Source organism: Sinohyriopsis cumingii, chromosome 9 (assembly GCF_028554795.1).
Source record: "Sinohyriopsis cumingii isolate HCF-2022 chromosome 9, ASM2855479v2, whole genome shotgun sequence".
In the NCBI taxonomy this organism is placed as follows: domain Eukaryota; kingdom Metazoa; phylum Mollusca; class Bivalvia; order Unionida; family Unionidae; genus Sinohyriopsis; species Sinohyriopsis cumingii.
In genome coordinates this window covers 89542401-89564517 of record NC_142969.1, presented here as the reverse complement: position 1 = coordinate 89564517, position 22117 = coordinate 89542401, and the positions used below count along the sequence as shown (strand labels likewise).

At 34.1% G+C, this 22117-nt stretch overlaps 1 pseudogene; it reads right to left on the bottom strand.

The window, feature by feature from the left end:
* Positions 1-1145: 1145 nt before the first annotated feature.
* On the bottom strand, positions 1146-21875 carry LOC149792213 (uncharacterized; annotated as a pseudogene).
* Positions 21876-22117: the final 242 nt, after the last annotated feature.

Below are 22117 nucleotides of genomic sequence, written 5' to 3'. Positions count from 1 at the left end.
CACACTGTCTATGGATGGACAGACATACATGATAATCTGTATATGCTCTTCGCACTTTTTCGAAAAAGTGGAATTTTTGTGCCTTTAACGAATAACCGAGAGATCTGTGTGCATGTATTCTCAGCTTTCTTTTGCATCAAGTGTTTAAAACTATCACTTCGTGCATTAGTTTGTCCCGGATTGTTCATGTTGGTACAACCAAATGCTCAAAAGTGGCCTAACCATGATTTCTGATCCACATTTTCCTGTTAACATGACAATGTAGAACACTTCAAGCCTCAAGACTTGTCAACAGTAGTTTAAAACCATGGTATTTAAACTTGTGTTACTGTTTAGTGTCGAATTTTGAATTGTATTGAACCTTAAAGTTGAATGCATTGAGCATTAAAATGAAGGATCTGTGAAGGGTCACTTCGACCTTTCTTCTTTTCTCCTGTCCTGTGAAGCGAGGGTAATGTTCTACCGTACTAAGTCAGAATTTACGCAGTGTGTGGATAGCTAGTATGCTTCTGAGTAATGAAGAGAGGGAATTTTACGGGTATTGTTTTCCTTTAAGGAACAGCTTTCTGGGAGAGATACAGGTCAGTACGACGTCTGAAGTCCGCGAGGAAAAAAGGACGAGGTCAGCATAAAGGACTAGGAAGTCCAGGAAGGAATGAAAGGTAAAGAATAGGAAGTCCAGGAAATAGGAAGACGTTGATACACGCACGGTCAAGGGAGGAAGGTTATGAAAATCGGTCATGGGCATTGAGCTGTTTTCACCACTCGTTATTATGATGAAATAAATCCAAATTGGATACTGCTATTAAATTATGTTGACATAATTTAGATTGAATTGGAATTGCCACATATAATTTGTTTTGATTAAATGTGTTATTTTTCTTGACTAAGGGGGCTCGTATCACTTTATTTCCTCCCAGTATTCTTGCTCAGTTCTCTGTTGAAATTCTATTCTTTTTTCACTCCCACCGGGCTATAACATCGAGGGACGTCATTCTCTAGATAATGCCAGCCAAATCCAATTAACCACCCCTCTTACTAAGAAGGCGACGTTACAGTTACAATCACCATTTAAGCACACTTTGAACAAAAAAACATGTACCCAATGTATGTCCATGGATAAGAATTAAAGCAAAATGACAATATGATTTAAATATCTTTTATTCCCTTATTCGTCCTCTCAAAGAAATATTCTCAGTGCATCATCATTGCAACAACTAGCACAACTACATGTTATCAAAACTTTTAAACTTTCAACCAAAATCTTATGTTCTAGATCACTGACAGAATCCATGATTATTGTAGAACCATTTCTTAAACTAGTTCTCAACAGTACATGTGTGAGTGATACAAATGCATTGCCAATGTATTTCTTCATGCTCTTGCACATAAATGTCATAATGTCCATGACAAGTTTGGTGTAGACAAGAGGCTTGAGGGATATAAAGAACTGACATGAAAATAAATATTAAACAAAATAAAGAATTAGCTCTCTTTTGAGCTTACTGTCACCCCAATACTTTGTTGACACTGATGATTTAATAAAAGAATTGGTAAAATAATCACTTGAATTGAACAACTGACATTATTCAATACCAACAACTAAAACACATAATATCTGTCTTGATATTTCTAGCAGTGAAAACTGTAAGAGTCTGGTGCATGCCGAATGGTAATAATAACATTAATGCAATGGTAATATGGTAATTAAAGTATTGAAGTATAGGTCAATTTAAAACACTATAAGAATGATCATCCCTGGAATCCAGGAAACTAGAGTCCTTCCAGGTGTCCCATATTTAATCCAATTTATGTTTCAAATTTTGGTCAAGTATTTTCTTTTACTTTCCTGACAACATCCTAAATGTGAAGTTGGAAGTTCCCATGAATAATCACAGATAGCAATCCAAAAGGAAGGAGAATTTTCATTGCTCATGAACCAATAAGATATCACCCAGTTTTCTAAAAGTACCTGTACTGATATCATTGCAGTGGATCAACCTGAGTTCGATCATCAATTGCCTCTACCAAGGTTTAATAATCTCCACTATGAACATTAACTATCTGGTGGAAAACTAGAGTAATCATGATAATAAAATGTTGATTACTTTTCTATTGTTTTTCTCTTTAGTATCGTGCTGATATGCCCATAAACCATAGATCTACCTACATAACTACTGGGCATACAAGAACCCAAAAAAAAAAACAAATATAAAAAATAAAAAAATGGGTAAATGAAAATACAGGTACTATAATGAGTAGATAACAACCTGAGAGTAATGCCACCGTGCTTTTGTTTGCCTGTTTTTTCAATTACTGTTTACTACCCACCCATAGAGTTCAGACTTTACTGGGTAAAAGTCAGGTGCTCTGGGTTACTGCTAAAAGTACAAACATTATTCATGCATCTGCAATTACCTTGAAAAACCCACTACTGTTGAGACCTTACATAGAAATCATGCTACCTGCATGCAGTCTAATAATCTAATTGTTATATTCATAAGCAATACACAGTTAACCTGTTGGGCCTAACCCATCATAATACATGAATTTTAATCAGGCATGTGGATAGTTTACCAATGAATAAACATATTTATCACTAATTTAAAGAGGATGATCAGAAAGGGCCCTCTGTGCAGGCTAAGATGTACATAGCATAGAAAAAGCTCATGTATTCATAACCAAGATATAAATATTTAACACATCATTAAAGCATAAAATGAAGGTCACAGTGATCTTTGATGATAAAGGTAAACTTCTAACAGAGAAGCATGCAATTATAATGTTTCATGATCTTATCATAAACAGCATCCAATAAATGAACTTGAAGCACCAAATTTCACAAAAGGAACTAGAAATACAAAATGAACTAGAAACACAAAATGAACTTGAAACACAAAATTTCAAAACCATCACTAAAGCATGAAATATTTGTTACAGAAGACCTGTTTGCAACAAGTATGTATTATTTATTTAACAAGATGCACCCAGTCATCAACTGTATTGAATTTGAATAGAACACTATGCATGTAGCATGAAAAAACAGAAAAACCCAATACAATAATGAGCTCGCCATAAAATTTCATTTTTAAACCAGTTAAATGGGAAAACTGAACCAAAGTCTGTGAATCATTCAATATGGATTGCAGTGACCTACCTTATGTTATAAGGGTGTAATACTCATCAAGATGCATCATCTCAGAATGTTTCATTTTTAAAGGTGTGACAGTATGAATGCAGAAGGTAAAAAGCTATGTGGTCACGAGTTGACTTTAAATGCAAAATTCTTGAACTATGCAAGTAACATGTGAAATAAAGGACACATTGGCCTTCTTTAGTAGTTTGGGTTTGGTACTATCAGAAATGCATACTATCATATTGTCTCATGATTCTAACATTAGCTGAACTTTAGAAATGAACTTCCAACAATACCTTTGACCAAAATCTGTGAAATGTTATGTGTGACACACAGTGTCCTAATTTTGAAAGGTGTGTGTAGTGCTTGTCAAGATGGATCCACTCTTACACTCTTCAAGTTACATGACTCCATAAACAATATCGAAAAATGTTGTCAGAACTGCATGCAAAATCTTTACAAACAATGTCCATCTATTATTATACATGTGTGTAGAAAGTAGCTTCCATAACACCACCCGATGGGGGCAAAGGCTATGAAACGCACTCCTAGTGTGATAAGACTGGTCAGAATGACAAATGAAACCCACTCCTAGTGTGATAAGACTGGTCAGAATGACAAATGAAACCCACTTCTTGTGTGATAAGACTAGTCAGAATGACAAATGAAACCCACTCCTAGTGTGATAAGACTAGTCAGAATGACAAATGAAACCCACTCCTAGTGTGATAAGACTGGTCAGAATGACAAATGAAACCCACTCCTAGTGTGACAAAACTAGTCAGAATGACAAACGTAATATTCTGATCAATGATTGTGACAAAACTTAAATTATTCCATGATCCAGATGTTGCTTTCTAGGACACTGTCAAATTCAGATCTAAATTCCATAAAAGTATCATAATAATCACAATTTGAAGGACACAACCGCAAGTATGCCCTTGCCAGTATGCCAGTCATATTGACAAATTCTACAGCTATTCTGGGCACTGTAATGAGGCCAGACCCTGTGCAGAAGCGAAGGAAAAGACACCAAGCCTTCAAATTAAGTTCTCTGACATATCTCTTCAGATATTTTGAAACTTCATTAGTTTGGGCATTCAGAGATTCTGGAATCTGAAGCATCTGTACAACTTTTCTGTTACTCAGAATCAGGGTCAAGTATACATCATTGAGATTATCAGTGCTGATGCAGAGTACCTTCAGGATGTCTCGCCAGCAGTCACATACATACACAGGCATTTGAATCATCTCCTTATGTGCTATTTCCAAAAGGATAGCCTTAACATTTTCCCCACTGACCTTAATCCGGCATTCATGGGCATCCAGAGCATTCAAGAAGTCTTCAAGACCAAATGAAGAGAAGTCAGCGAATCCCTTCTCGAAAACATCTCTATCTGGCAGTGAGATAAACTGATAAAAATCCTCTAAAAACTCATTATTGGTAACGTCAGTATCCAAAAAGAGACAGTGCTTCATGAATGTCTTTGCAAGTTTTATTGGCCAGTATCCAACATTTTGCTATCCATATGCAAGCAAATGCCCAATTGCCTTCCATTCTTCCATTCCAAAATCATGCCGCAGACTTGGAACCTTCACATCTCTGCCAACGGTGCACTTACAATAAAACTCTGTCCAAAATTCAGTAAACAAATCCCTCAAAACACCCCCTGTATCTTCTGCTCTTTCTTTCTCTCCATTTGCCAAAATGCAGGTGATGATAAGATGTCTATTTAAAATACTGGGATCTTTAAAGTAATTACACAGTTCTTGAAATGCAAAGGCACCTCTGTGAATATCTATTTGTAAGGGTTCAGCAGGAATGAGTGGAGGAATATATGGCCGAGTATCATCGATATCATGAGCAATATTTGGTGAACTGGTATTCTTAAAGAAAATCTCAGTTTCTGAATCATCTAGAAAAGAAGATATAGAATGGCCAAAATCATCATCTTGAATATTTGTCAAGGGTTCAGTCTCATTCTTTTCTTGCATTCTGAGTCCTTGTGTTTTGTCAAACTCTGTGTGGTTTATCTACAGTTTCAGCCAGAGTAGGTATTTGCCACATCCGTTTGATGCTTTTATATTGTGGTGGAGGATTCTTTTGCTTTGATGCAAGATAAAACCTAAGTATATTCATCCCTGTCCTGTCATACATCTCGCTGACAGTTTCTTTGCATTCTGTCTTTTCCTCAGAAAAATCTCTGATTTCAAAATCAAAGTCCTCTATCGATCCATTTGGGTAAGTTCCGTTAGGGAAAAATAAGGACTTTGCCACCTCTTCAACTTCTTTAATAGTGGACCCTTTACATATATCTACTCTACGGGTGCTTCCCCCACGTTTCTTTCACACCTGTCGGTACATCTGGGTACTGGTATCAAAATGCAACCATCCTATTTCTAACCTCCTGCTTCCTTTTTGTGCATTTTTATTACCAGTTAAAATACCTCTCCTGACTCTAGTGATTAATGAACTTTCCCCATCTGAATCTGACCCTTCTTAAGTATGGATTGCTCTCCTGAATAGTAGTTTTTTTCCTCAAGGAGTTGAGTATTTGGTTTTTTCTTGTTTCTTTAGCAAACAAGTCTCCTTTGGATGCTGTGATAGATTTGCAAAATTCTTTAACAGCAACCCTGTCACCTGTCACCTATATGGGGCAGATATTTGGTCAGTGTCGTGTCATCTGCAACCTCAATAACGTACCTGTCAAGCTGAAAAACAAAAGCTCTGTAAGTGAAGATACAACTCTATGGTTTTAAACTAATGGAAAGAAGCAACAAATAAAAATCAAGAAATAAATTTATTTCTCTAAGTTACCAACAGATGAATCTATTTCAATAAGTTACTAAGTGTAAATTCAAGAGGAACTGATAGTATTGTGAATTAAATATCAAATAATTCTAAAAGTTCTAACACAAGTCCAAAAGTATATAGTGTTCTGAATGAAATCGAATACTGAATATGCTGATGTACCAAAAGTGCTGAATAGGTTTATGAACTATGTCTTAATGATATAATCCAGAACGGATTTCAATGAATTGTTATGTATATTTAATTTGTATTGTATGCTAACATTTCTCCAAGATTACATGCTATGTACATCATTTGTGTGATTGACCTTGATCAGGGATTGAGTTTTGTTGTCTTGATATTCTGGATACCACATATTACACAGTTAATATTTATCTATGATTTTAGATTATACATTAAGAGCATTATTAATTGAAGGTAAACATTGTTGCATACATTGAGTTTAAGGTCTATTTTTCAAATAGTTTAAATAGAAATGAAGAATGTTCTAGAAGCAAGTCATTTATGAATTTGTTGCGAAGTTTATCATGTCATAGCTTTTGCTAATGATGTTGTTTTCTTCAAAATTACTTATTCATACCGTAACATCCAAAATGAAGTCAGCCTTATTGTTGTGTTCAGTTTTTAATTTGAGAGGATTTATTCATTTAAATTATTCACTGAAATTACAACGTGCTCTTTGATTTTTGGACTAAATCACGGTTTCGGAATTGCTGTTAATTCATTCAAGGACAATTTTGATTATATTGTTATGATACATCAGAACTGTTGGCACATTAGCACATTCGATACTGGCATATCAGCACTTTAAAAATGAATTCATTCAGAACACCACTGGAATTTTTTTGGAATACTCAATACCTTTGGACTTATGTTAAAAAATTTCAGGACTATTTGGGAATTAATTCACAAAACTAAGTTCTTTTTAAATTTTTACTTCGTATTTAATGGAAATAAACTATTTGTTTAATTTCACAAAAAAATGTTTTTTTTTTCTCACTCTTTTCTGTTCCTTAAATTAAGACCAGAGTCGTAACAGAATTTACAATAATCACAATATAGTGTTTTAGCCCAAAGTCATCGAACACATTGTAATTCCAATGAATAATTTAAATAAATGATTCTTCCAAATTATACTGAACACAAAATGTAATGATTCCACAATGGGAACTTAAAACAGGAATGAACAATTTAGTTTACCACAAACTTATATAATTTCACTTGACCTAAGACACAATAAAATGACCTGGATGAAGCTCACAAGTTCTCTTACAGAGTATTCTAAGTTTGTAAAAAGAGATTAAGCCTTAAATTCAATTTTAAGTAAAAATCGTTTAAACAAATAAGACGATAATCAGGTAAGCAAAACCTACTCTACTCTCAATCAAGGACAAAGGTCAAGCACACAATTTAAACTAAATATACATCATAGTGACATATAGCAAAGATAAGAAATTAAACATGATTACATTAAAGAACTAACATTTCACAAGGCTGATAATTACTTCTGATTAAAATTACACTGCAAGTTAGTCCCTATAATTCCTTAATATATTTTAAAATTTATGAATTTAAAATAATGTAACATTATCAAATTTAAGTGTACAGGTTCCAGTCCAAGAACCCAAGTTATCATTTTATTCACACCAGAAAATGGAACATTTACATACAGACTATTTTTACAATAACTACACATGTATAAATTACTTGCAAAATGGTGCTTTGAATATTGTATTTACTTCAACAAGAAAAGAAAGAAGTCCTCCATCCCATAATACAAAATAAATCAATTTTAATAAACACAGTGTGCATCATAACAGTAGTGTAAAATATACTTGTCTATATGTTGATATCAATACTTTACAAGAGCTGATTTCTCAATTTAGAACCAAAACACAAAAACTTTGAAACACTTGTAATAAGGACTTATCTTCTGACTAGACATTAGATTTGTACATTTATCCACTGAAGGATTCATCTAACACATTTCATTAAGATATTTCCAACTTAAAGTAGTATAAGAAAATGAACAGTATATATGAGTTTGAAAGATTTTGTAAAAGATATCTCTGTGAATAATGTCAGTGTTGGTGAATGTAGCCGACACCCAATGAGTACACTTTATATGTTCAAATATGTAAAGTACTGGACTAAAATTATAAATATGTATACAAGTAGATATCCTTTCCAAAGTTACATTATGTTAAAGAATTTGAATGATGTCAGCAAAATCACAGGAGTCAATAAGGTTAAAAATGTCTTATTTTCTCATGGCATGGCTATGCATGGATAGATATTATAAACAGGACAAGTCATTACTGGAAATTCAAAACTGTTTCAAATCAAAAGTGCCTTTCATTTTCAGAAGATATACTTGCATTATTTTCAATGTTCTAAGCACAGCTTAAGCACTGAAAGAGGAAGACATAATAAAACAGAGTTTGCAAACTATGTCTTTAAAATAAGTAGTAAGTGTGTAGAAGATGAATACCATTTTCAATGAATATGGGCTTCTTAAATTGTTTAATATATCGTTCTGATTTTCATATAGATCTGTTTGAATTTGATATTTTGAATCTGAACCTCAGTAAGGTCCATATTCCCATTCATCCCTAATCCCCATGGTAAACTTATGCCCCAAAACATGATAAATGCTGAATAGAAACAGAAGATATAGCCAACTACAAACCTTTGAAAATAATGCACAATAAAGAAAAAAATTAAAAAATCCAAAATCATTAAAGCTGTTCTATATTGGTTTTGTTCTGTAATATATTGGTACATTGTATATATACTTTGGAGTGTAAAGCCTAACACTAACATAGCTTCTCAAAACCCAAAATGTAACTTTGGTATGTAAACATAATACAACCTCACTCCTCAAACCTCATAAATGTAACCAATGAATGGAAATGCAAGATAACATAACTTATCACAAGTCTAAAAATAACCTATGTATGGAAATGCAAGACAGCATAACTTCTCAAAACTCATAAATACAATTATAATACAAATATAATCTGAGGAAATGCAAGTTAGCTTCACTTCCAGAAACTCATAAGTTAGTATAACCAATGTGTGGAAACAGAAGATAACCTCACTTGTACCAACTTGTATATATAGGCCCTTTCCACAGTATTTACCTACAGCCTATTTGTGCTTGTTCTGTCTTCCATGCAAACTTTTGCTTCAAGTCAGACAACTCTGTGTTGACAACAACAGCATATTTATGTGTAAACATTTCATACCCGTTACCTTAACATCCAACCTCTTTATTAGCTGAAAATGTTCTCAGTGTGCTGCATGTTTGGATTGTTCCAAGACAATCCATAAATATAAAAGATGTTGCTGCACATAAGAGAGCGTTTACTGTTCATTGTAAAAGATTTTCGAAAGAAAGTCAATTGTCTCAAGCAATTAAAAACAGAAAGGACACATTTTGAAGTATAATCAAATTACAATAAAGGTGAAAAAGACACCTACCACCATCAACTGCAAGTTTATTACTGTCTTTTTCTAAGTACTTAAGATCACTGACACTTGATACAACTTTCATCTTTAGCCCAAAAATGTCTCTGATATTACTGTCTCCTTCAGTTTAGCTCCATGAAATATTAAATATACTGTATTAAACTGAATGCAAATCCAACATTTATCCCTGTGGGCAAACCCTGAGCTTGCTGAATGTTATCATTATGATCTTTGTTAAATACAAATATACACATTTTTTCCAGTAGTGCATTTAAATTAGAAACTGGGACTGATGAACAGATGAAAATATGGGTCAATGCAAAGATGGAAGGAAAAGACAGGTCTAATTTAATGACATATTCTTAAAAACACTGGGACATACAATGCAAAATCCAGTAATAGCCGACAAAATAATCCGATCATCTACATATAAGTCAATGACAAATAACCCAACCAAAATTAGTTTGCCGATCGCAAATGGCTTTGCTTGACCTTTGCTTAATCTTCCTCATGAAGTTTTTGACAATGCAAAAAATTGTAATTCCTTAAAAGTTGAAAGTTTTGCAAAAAAGAAGAGAACATAATTCACATACTGGTAACAGTCCCAACATCTTATCACATCATTAAATATGCTAGCTGGATTTAATTTGATATAGCCTAAGATTTTTACACAACCTTACTAAAATTTTAGCTTCTTCGGAAGACAAATGAAAGCACGAACAGACTGGACACACAAAGAAGCCACCATTGCAAGTAGTGATGACAGAACAAAACAAAGAGTGACAGCCTGAAAATCTAAAGAGCTCATCTACATATGGATACAAATTATCAAACTATGTTTTCGTTTTTGGACAATCTTACTGACAAACTCCTCAGGATGGACAGACAGAACTGTAGACAGATATTCAGATGCACAGTCGGATATTCAAATGGACATGACAAAATTAACATGCTCTTGCTGTCATCAGTGGGGCATAAAGAAAATACAGAAAATGATTTGTACCAACCTCACTAAATTTGCATACCCTGGTGAAAATCTATGTGAACACATAGCACCTTACGAATATAACTGTGTGTATACTGTGACATCTCCAAACATATACACAATCTGCAAAATTTTGTTCATGAGAATGGGGTACATCTGTAGAATCTCTGCATCAAATGTGTTGCTGCTATGAATTCTTCATATTATTTTTCTTCTCCATCATGTACGATAGGATATATAAAATGACAATCCTTATCCTCTCCCATTTTCTTCACAGATGCCCCTGTTGCAAAGAAACTGTCTCAGTTTCTTCATCCATAATGTCTGGATGGAATGGCAATCCATGTACATGTATTTCTCAAAGCAGATATTTAAAAAGAAATATGCACATTATTGCATACGTTATTGGGTCATCTAAGATACACAGCTAATATGCATTGATGTCATTTCAATGTTTTTTTTTTGGGGGGGAACTTGACGGGTTTGTTAAGTTTTGTATATAGGCTACAGCAATTTTACAGCACATGCAAATTCGGGGGGGGGGGCATCCCCCCCACCCCCGAAGTCCCTGCTTATATGTGGTCTGACAATTAAGACGATGCACTGACAAAAATCTAGAGTCAAGACTTAATAGCTTTATTATACATGAATACTGATATATTCCTACTGATATAGTTCTCCCCAGACACAGTAAAAGTGTAACTCTTGCCATGAGTTGATGCTGCCTTCTAGGCATGTGTCAACAGTTTGAGAAAAGGGTGAACTGTCAATGGATGTATAGGTGTTATGTTTGAACAGGGATTAATATAGAAAATGTGAGTGTTCTGAAGGATTTAATGGTACAAGTGCAAAGAAGAGGGATTTTACTTACCATCCACACAGGGGCTCGTATCGTTGTTTACAACTGGCCTGTCATACATGCATTATATAATAGTCATTTACAATTGATCTGTCATACACGTACTATATAATAGTTATTATATAGTACATGTATGAAAGGTCAACTGTAAACAACAATATGAGCCCCTGTGGTGTAAGCAACGTGTCAAATCAAACTTAGCTATAGTAGCGTCTTGCTAGAACGCAATTTTAAAATTTGACCTTTCCCATTTTTAATTTTTAAATGAAGATCTGACATTGTGTTAATATCATAAGGAAAATGATAATCACTTCCACACTATATTATTGTACATAATCCAAAACGTGTGTGCACGCGCATGCGTGCATGTGTGTGTGTGTGTGTGTGTGATAGATGGTGTAAAGGTAATGTCAGTAATAGGACCGGTATGCGGAGAACTCGCCCTGGGAGAACTCGCTCCATCGTATCTGGAGAACTCGCCCCAGAGTGGTTGGAGAAGTCACCCCAAAACTTGTCACATATGACAACCTTTTTATAACAGAATTAAATCATCTATTACGTGATTCATATTTAGATTTTTATATATATGCAATCACAAATGAGATATTAACTGGTAATCATAAAAAGCAATATCATAGTAATATTTCTAAGGATGAAATTAAGTCTGTATATACTCTAATGAATGACGACAGTATAGTGATTAAAAAGGACGATAAGTCAAACACTATTATTATTATGAATCAAGATGATTATGTTAAAGAAGTTTAACATCAATTAAATGATTAAAAATACTACAAACATATTATCAAAGACCCATCAAGAGAAATTAAATAAAAAATTTCAACATGCATTAATGAGATCGCTAAAAATAATTCCGTATATGAAGAATTTATACTTTCCCTCTTAACATATGTACACCTCAGTTCTACATATTACCCAAAACTCATAAAATAAAGTCATCTCAGGATGACTTAGGTTATTAGGTTGGAACCCTTTCATATATAAAACTACTGGCATCACATCATGTTTACACCCTCTCTATTTTTCCAAATAAAATGCATCTAATGATTTGAAGAGCAGAGCAAAAGGGACAGACAACACTTATTTTTCGTTAAGTACAGAAGCGGAGTTGATCAAATGGAAAAGTTGAAAAATTGCAAATTTTATAGATTTAATGTTATTAAGTTGAAGAAAAACAACAATAAATAAAGCCTTAACCATTTTGCGACATCTCAGAATTACTATACATGATCATTGGGCGGCTTCTTCAGGCAAAGTGGGGCGACTTCTCCGACCACCATGGGGCGACTTCTCCTCTGACACCTGGAATGAGTTCTCCCAGGGCGAGTTTTTCATGGGGCGAGTTCTCCATGACATGGGGCGAGTTCTCCGTTATTCATAGGACCGAGTTAGGAATGGGTGGGTGACATTTGTTTTCATGTTGACAAATTAAACAATGATGATAATTATTAAAATAAAAACAATAACATTTTTGTATAAGAAAATAAGATGCCTGATTCACAATACTGTAAAGAAAACGTATACCATACATGCTTACCGTTGAATAAGCATTAAGTAGAAGGTACAAGAAAATGCAATTTTCAACTATTTGCAAATGGTGCAGCAGCTATCTGTTATAATTTACAGATGGCATAGGCGGTTCTACGAACGCTTTTTAAACTCTGAAAATGGTATTGGGATATAAGATATGTTTAGGTTCGAAAATTGAACTGATGAAGTATTACAGAACTTCAATATTATTTTTAAAGCAATTTTGGTACGGTTGTTCTTGTCATTAAAACTATATCAATTATCATGATTTAATCGATAAAGAAATGAATAAATCATTAAATAAAATTAATTTACTTGCTATGTACATTCCCATGAACCTACAAAAAATTAAAAAATTCTCTTTCTAAAAGTTGACGTTCTCGCTCACACACACACACACACACACACACACACGGTAAAAGTTAGTCATGGCTACTTAGGTGATATTTTTTTAAAATTAATGCTCACACATACTTCATATATTTATAACATCATTTAAAAGTGGTGGAAGATAAATTTCAATCCATCGTATATATCCAGAGAAAAACGAATAAGAAAGTAGCAAAATACATATATTTGTAAGTAATTCCCAATAAAAATATATTTTGTTCAATGCCCCTGTCACTTATACCTAATCTATTTATATACGAGTATGATCAGACTGGCATTTATAAATATGTGCAAGTGACATTCGTGCATCTATAGTTCTGTGTAAAAAGCAGTATATTAAAATAAAAGTTCAAGACGTTGTAGTAGATCTCTCTCTCTCTCTCCTCTCTATCTCTCTCTCTCTCTCTCTCTCTCTCTCTCTCTCTGCGTTCCAGCCTGTGTATTTCGGCGACAGTGAACAGTGAGAAAACAAGGAAATGATGCTGATCCGGAAGTGAAATATGTGACCCTTTGCTCGGTGCTTTGTTTGCAGTCCAGCATCTCAAATAAAATGACGGATAACCTTGAAAATAACCCACCACCACCACCACCACCCCCAGTTTATCGTTGAAGGTATTTTAGATTAACATGTGATGTATTAAGGTTTGAATAGAGTATACAGTTCAGTACAAAGAAATAGATGTTGATACAATATAGGAAAATAATTGCGATCTAAGTCATGTAATTAGCACAAAATGCTACGTCCATTCGATTGGAAGGAAAAGTAGGATTACGTAAATAATGTATTCGACACTAAATAATCCGGTCCTACTAAGTACTGCAAACACGGGCAAAACATGGCAAAAAGAGCACATAGACATTGTAAAGTGACATTAGTGGAAACTATACACTGTTGATAATATATATATATATATATATATATATATATATATATATATATATATATATATATATATATATATATCTTCTCATCATTAATTGAAGAATATATTATCTTAAGTAAAACAGATGCAGTATGTTCCTCGTGAGTGTCTTATATGTACATATTACTGGAAAAAGGGAACTGCACAAACAGTGCAGAGACGTTATATACTTTCAATACTGGAAAAAGTTACGGTCGATACCACATTAATATAGATAAATATATATGAATTAGAAAAGCTACAATAATGGAAATAAGAAATATTTGCATTATATATGTGTTACTCGTTCTTATTTTATACTATTAAATACTTTTACATATGGAAATCGAATGTTCTTCATCATTAATTGTTACTTCTGCTCTCTCTCTCTCTCTCTCTCTCTCTCTCTGTGTATGTGACCGCTCCTAAGTAGTTAGAACGTCCGCAAAGAATGCGGGAGGTCGCGAGTTAGAACCCCGGTCGAGTCATACGAAAGACTTATAACAAATGGTACCAGGAGCTGCCTCGTCTCTTTAGGATTTTCCCCTTTATTTTTTACTGCATTCCCAGTTATCAGTTATTTGCTTTATAATGTCAAATTTAAAGTGTATTAAAGCAGACCATGCTCTTTTTTAAATGACTTGTTACTCTTAAAGCATATTTATACGTGCATGCATGCATGAATGTTATGATAAATGTGGATATATATACTTAAACTTCATTTGAGTTACTGATTACGCTTTGGTTATATTGGCTTAACAAAACGATATGTAGAGGTCATGAGAGAGAGAGAGAGAGAGAGAGAGATTCTTGCAAAATGAAAGTAAAAGTTTGAACGGAACTTTTTTCAACAGATCAAACGTACGCATTGACTTCATCTCTCGCACGTACATGGAAAGTACCGATGTTTAGTTGGATTTTCGGCCAATGTGATAACAGGTCACGGAAAGAGTCTCTTTAATGCGTCGCCAGTAGTATTATGTGGAGACAGCCATATTGCTAAAGAACTCAAAGTCCGCACGTGCATGCAAATGCTTATGAATAAAGACCGCTACACAAAACAGACCTACTCAAAAGACTTTCTACCGTGTTCGCCTGTATTAAAGAGCCCGGCATCTTCTGTGCGAAATGCCTTGTCAGTCAAAATAACAAGACTATATAACGCGCTCATGTGGACAAAATGGAATCCATTGCAACAAACATTTGATACAAAATCATATTATTTCATTGATCGGAGTAAATGAAAACACAAAACAGATTCCCTTCTTTTACAATCAGAAACAAATACACCTATAAAACGAACAACCATGGACGGGAAAGTGAAATGATAAATACACTAATAAATCATCAATAATGGTTATAGCAAACAACATGTACTCCCGCAGTACCATTTGCTTAAAACACGAAAAATACAGAATCGTATCAACTGAATGAATGTTCCTTATCCGTGAATTCGAATGTGCCAGTCAATTAAGAACTGGAAAACAGTGAAGAAGAAACCATGCATGACATCAAAATACGCTTGATTGGGTGTGGTGATCCGTCGTTGCCAGTGGACATTATATTATGGCTGGAGAATATACCCCTCTAGGAACAGTACCTCCTGAGAGAAAGGTGTGTGTGTGTTTGTGTGTGTGTGTGTGTGTTTGTGTGTGTGTGTGTGTGATTTGGATTTTTAACATAGCTGTAACAATTCTGTAGTCATATCGCTACGATGTCTGCAATGTGGCAGTTTATAGTGATGTCTAGCACTGGGACATCATGCCACGGACATGAAGCATGATGTCCCACCCATTCACATTATCATGACAGCAGGCCGCCCATTCCTAACACTAACCTCGTAATACTGTGAGACAAGCGAGGCAGCTGTCAGTACCATTTTTATAAGGAAGTTATATGACTCAGTCGAGGTTCAAACACAAGACCTACCGCATCCGAAGCGGACGCTCTAACCACTAGGCCAACCGGAGCTATCCTGGGAAAAAGATAAACGTTTTCATCGTGTTGAAAATCGAGAAAAAATGTTTAAAAAACGATGTTCAAGTAAGAAAAACGAATATTTCAACGATTGCGTGTGATAATACGAAAACAAGAGGTGTCATGAACGTTTCTCAACTGCATTTGTGTGTCTTCTTCTCTTTGGATATCTTTGCCCCATTTTTGTCCTGTCAATGCCTGTCTTTGCGCGTATATGCAATGTATAAGTATATTTTTTAATGTATTTTCGTTCTTTTCTTCTCTTCAATTCTTATATATGTATATAAAAATATATACCCTCGCGGAATTTACAGCATCATTATCAAATTATATGAAATGTTTGCAAATAAAGATAAGAAATTTATGTCTTTGTTAACAAACTACATGTCTGAATATTTACGATAATTCACTACAACTCGTAATATAAACATACATTTGAAAGACAACTTTATATGGACAATATAAACATTTTTAATTTTTTTTTTACATTCGAATCAACATTCAGTATTTACCATTATTATCAGTTTAAAACGTCTGCGTGACGTATTTGACGTGTCTTTAAATACGCGGATGATGTACATATTTATTATATTTCCTTATATGAAACATATATCAACAGAAGAAAAATTTCAGTTGAGTAATGTTTTAAATTTGACGAGCTTCTCTTTTCCCAGTACATACCATAGGTATATTAAAACATATGACCCAACAGACTTTGTTGCACTAAATTACTTATTAAATGAGATAAAATATGCTACAAATAATGATAACAAGAGTACCATTTTTGACAAAAGAAATTTTTTAATATTCACAATAAATTCAGTAGAGCTCTGAGTGCACATATGCATAAATAACCAACTGAAAATCATATGAACAATATCGATACTTCTCTTTTTATAAAATTTAAATCAATATTCAGTATTTTCAATTACTGTCAGTTTAAAATGTAAATGGGTCGTCTTTGCTGTGCGTGTGCCCTTCTTTCCGCGTCTTTGCGCTGTCTTTGCGTTTTTTAATTGAACCCGACCAATCGAGCACGCCCATGTTTAAAATCATTTTGCCGCCAAAAATAGAGGATTTGCCTAAATCGGTAAGGGACTTATTTAGGTAACATAGGCAGAATATGTGAATATACACGAATTTTGTTTAGTCATTTGAATTGTAGAATGATTTAGGAAAACGTATTGTTATATAATTTGAATTACTGTTAAGTAACTCTTTCCTACAGGAATCACGGTACCAATTGTTTTTATCTCCACAGACCTCAATGCTAATGTTTAGTGAAATATATATACTTTATATCTTACCTCAGCATCCATGTCACACACTGTTCTAAAGAACAAAGTTAGATTGTGAATTTGACAAGGAGAAAACCAGGTACTCCTTTGCATTTAAGAGAGATAACTCTGCTGGAACGAGATAGGGTTAAGAGTTATCTAGTCACAACATACATTTTCAGCCATGTGTACCACCTTTTAAAAAAAATCATAGAAAAATAAAAAAATATTATCTAGATAGGAATTAACATAATCTCACATGTTGCCAAGAGGCTCAACTTTTTTCTAAGTCTTACAGAAAGGACAACTCTTATATAATGCACCAATCACAGCTAGTGTTGTTGTTTATTTCTGAATACAGTGTTCCCCTACACCTTAAGCTCAGCCCGCATGGGTTTGTTCAATTGGTACATTATGCCTATAGCTAACCTTAATTTTTCCAATGATCTGTGAAATAGTTGAGGACTGTACAAGTAACAAGTCTACTTAGTCTCACTTGTCAAAAACAATTGTATCAGGCACCAAGCTGTGTCTTATATTAATGTTTATGTAATGGTCCTTGAACTACATCAGCTGCTGTTTTCTTATTTGTGCATTTACCACCAAACTACATATTGGGAATAAAATGAAGCGTTTTAACAATGAAATGTATTTTATTCATTACAGCACTTATTGAACTTCACATGGGTGATATGGGATAAATCACATTATATCATTATGTAATAACTAGGTCAAAGGTTTGTGTACCTCTCCTACTTCGAAATGTATAATTCACCTAAAATAATGGACTTTATATTTGTATGTTAGATGCAGAGCTTAACGTCAGAGACAGGTGGACATGACCCAATCTTATTATAAAGTATAAGCTTCGAACACTTTACACTGTCTGCAGATTCATGAGGTCACTAACCCCCAGTCCTCACACAAAGGTCTATGTAACCATCCTCTTTGTAGCAAATAGAAAGCTTCCCTCCTTTGTGTTGTGAATAAAATTGATGCAGTAAGCCAGTCAGGCACCAGATATAGTAGATCACAGCTTCTTAGTGTTTGTGTTGGATTGGGGGTGAAATTTGGGGAATAAAATACAAAGAAATGCCAGATTTAAACAATAAGTATAGCGTGTCAAATGGAGTTAAAAACAGGAGGAAAGTGTATCTAAAAGGGAGATGTAGCTTATGATAAAGGAATTAAAAGAGACAAAAAGCACAATAAGAAAAATGTGAACTGAAAGTTTGTTGACTTTACTTTAGACAAATATATGGGGCAGGGCCTCATAGGTCCAAGGACAGTCTGAAAGCAACTTTGCTATAACATCCCTTACAGGCACCCAGATTTCATGTGAAGTTGTGTTCATTTCCATCAAATATAAAAGGGTGAATAATTTAGATAATATAGATACATATAATGTATATTTGTTTCTACATAAGAAATTAACAATAATGAGCTTAATTTAGGGAGATAAATACCTAAACCAAACAAAACATACTTTATCAGTTTTTAAACTTGTAAACTTTACTATAAGAAATTATTAAATTGATTCTACTTACATTACATCAAAATTAAGGGCTAATATAATACTTCACAAATCTCCTCTTTATTTCCATAACCAATCAAAGAAAATAAGTGTTTATTTCTTGAAATATTATGTCTATTGTAAGGGAGATGAATGATATACAGAAGGTGTGGTATTTTTATTTCCTTTAATATATTATCCATGTAATATAGACGAGTTCATGAATGACATATTAACTTCAATGCAATTAAATTATCCAAAAATACATTATTGATAAGGTGAGAACCTAACATTCAGACTTCTATATGTAGTGGAGACCTCAAGAGTGATGAAATTTTGTTTTTCTGAGATTAGGTGCAGTTTCTTTTTATCGCATAGTTCATGTTCTCTACAATGCCAGGACTTGGAGTGCAGCCCTCCATAACCATGCAGATATGATCCCATGCCAATATGGATTGTTGCGATGGAATGCAAAGTTTGAAGAACAGTGTGGAATTGAGTGCAAGGAATAGGCAATATGTGACTAAAATGGTTGTCACTCAGTAATGTTGAATCTAATATGGAAATTCCAAAGATATGCCTTACAAGAACAAGATAGTTGTTTCTTTTATACATGATTTTTCATCTTTTGCAGGTAAAATAGTCAATATTTGACCCAAATCAACTATATTATCTTTACATAACTTATTTTGTTGCATGTATGCCAATCTTGAAGCTGACTACCCAGATATAAAGACATCAGTCTATGTCAGTCATAGTTATAGTTACAAAAGCCCCCATCCAAAGCCAACATGTGCTATTTTCTGAAGATTTTATACAGTTTTTACTTAAAAGACAGTCAATATTTGACCAGAAGTGTTCAGCATCCATGTGTTTTCCTAAATCAAACTAGTAGAGTACATAAATGCCACCCACACGTATGCATTTCTATGGATACAATGTGAGGCTGTTCTTCCCTATATGTATCACAGTACCAATTGTTTTTCCATAGACCTCAATGCTAAAGTTTTCTGAAATAAATATACTTTCTATCTTACCTCAGCATGCATGTCGCACCCTGTCATAGAGAACAATGTTAGATTGTCAATTTGACAAGAAAACCAGGTACTACGTTGCATTTAAGAGAGATAACTCTCCTGGAACTAGATGGGGTTAAGAGTTATCTAGTCAGAACATACATTTTTAGCCATGTGTACCATATATTTAAAAAAAAATCATAAAAAATACAAAATAAGATCTAGATATAAATTAACTTAATGTGACATGTTGCCAAAAGGCTCAACTTTTTTGGAACTTACGGGACTTGTACCATAATCGGAGCCTGTTGTTTCCATGGTTATCACATGCATCCAGGGTATCATTTTGGTGGCTTTTGCATATGACAATCACAATGGAGTCTTTTTTACAAACGTTTGCATGTGATTTTAGAGAGCATTGTAAAAATCGAGACTGTACATAACTGCACATGCCACATTTCCTCAACCCATAGAAATGTACTAAATTGGAGGTGGCTTATGGCAAGAATATTCATATTTTCCTTTTATTGTTTTAGCCATAGCACACAATAATTTGCCTTTGCTATAAATTTATAATTCTTTTCTTCTTGATATTTCAGATAGAGTTTGTAAGGAAATGCCCTTTTCTCAGATTTTTTTCTCTTATTTGCTCTACTTGCTTTATACATTTTATCTATGTATATCTTGTTTTTCAGATGTTGTGCCACAGAACTGCAAGCTGAAATCGGACCACTGATATATTGACACTGCTTCACCAGAGATTATCCAGGTCCATGGACAGCACTTAAAACTCTACCATGGAAGTTACTCTTAAAGTTTATATTCTTTGGTAAGCTGTGTTTTATCCTTTAATTCATCGATTCCACTTTCTAAGTGTTCTTGTTTAATTTTGCTTTTAGCACTAGATTTACCTAACCAGTACTCAACATTCATGCATAAGGTATACTCCTCACTCGCACAGGATATTTTCAGTTTGAAATCACTTGGCAAGAATGTACTTTTGTCTGTCCAGCTTGTACCAGCTACTCAGCACACATTAGACTGCTTATGACATGGACTGTGATAACCTTGATAACACTTAACTATTGCATCTGCTGCATATGGTAAATGACTTATTAATTTTGGTCTACATTTATCACATTTATGGAATGATTTTTCAAACTCAGCCTTTCACCTCTCATTCGATTCAAGTGCAAAGTTTTCCCCCATCTTTTCCCTCAGTTTTTTAGTTCTTTCTGGCATAAAATCAAATGATTTGCTCTGACCTTTAATAAACCTTCTATGACTTTTACCCAGATGGCATGTGTCAATATGATTTACAGGTACAGTTTATGGTATTCCTTCCCTCCTAAGGTCCAGGCAAGCCCGATAAGTAGCAGTGTCTGGATCAATTGTAATATTACATACCTCAAGATTATCTATTTTCTTAAAATGTATAAGCCATTCCTCACAAAATGAGAATTCATCTCCAATATTTGTTTACAAACTTATTTTTGCTGAGCAGTGACACAATTTGGCTTCGTCATCTAATATGTGCACTTTACCCAGTGTGCATAGTTTATTCTTTGTGGTTATATGTATGACCTTTTTCTCAGGAGTATTGTGTTCAGCTTGAATGTGTGTGCACTTGGTTGTTGGTTGAAAGGATATCCTACCTATGCCACCATAAATCGCATTATTATGTGTTGTGTCACATTGAATATCAATGATATCTGTTTTATTTGCTGTCAAATATTACACTCCTTGACACCTTTTCTGATTTCAGCCAATGTCTCTCATGTTGGTACGTTCAATGTTTTGGCAAACAGTATTGGAACTTTTCTGCATCCCTTTCATTGAGGGACCAGGGACATTCACACTTAAGATAATAGTTTTCAACCCTTCGTTTCCAAAAGAAATCTGCAAAAGTCTTACCTGTATTGAGCTATTTACAGACAGTTTTTCATCCACCCCCATCTTTGGCATCTCTTCATACAGGTGTAACATTCTTGATATATAGCTGCATGTAAAGATGCCAATGGGTACCTGGGTACATAGGTACCCGCCCATTAATGAGAATCCGTTTAATAAAATGAGCAGCTGGGTACCCATTAAAAAAAGTAGTCCAAGTCCAGATTGAGACACTGAATAACGATTACAGTTCTAGGCTCATGACATGTGCGCATATTTCATTATCACAGGGGCTCGTATGACTCAGGCTGCTTGCAATGTACTTGTCATAAATGTGC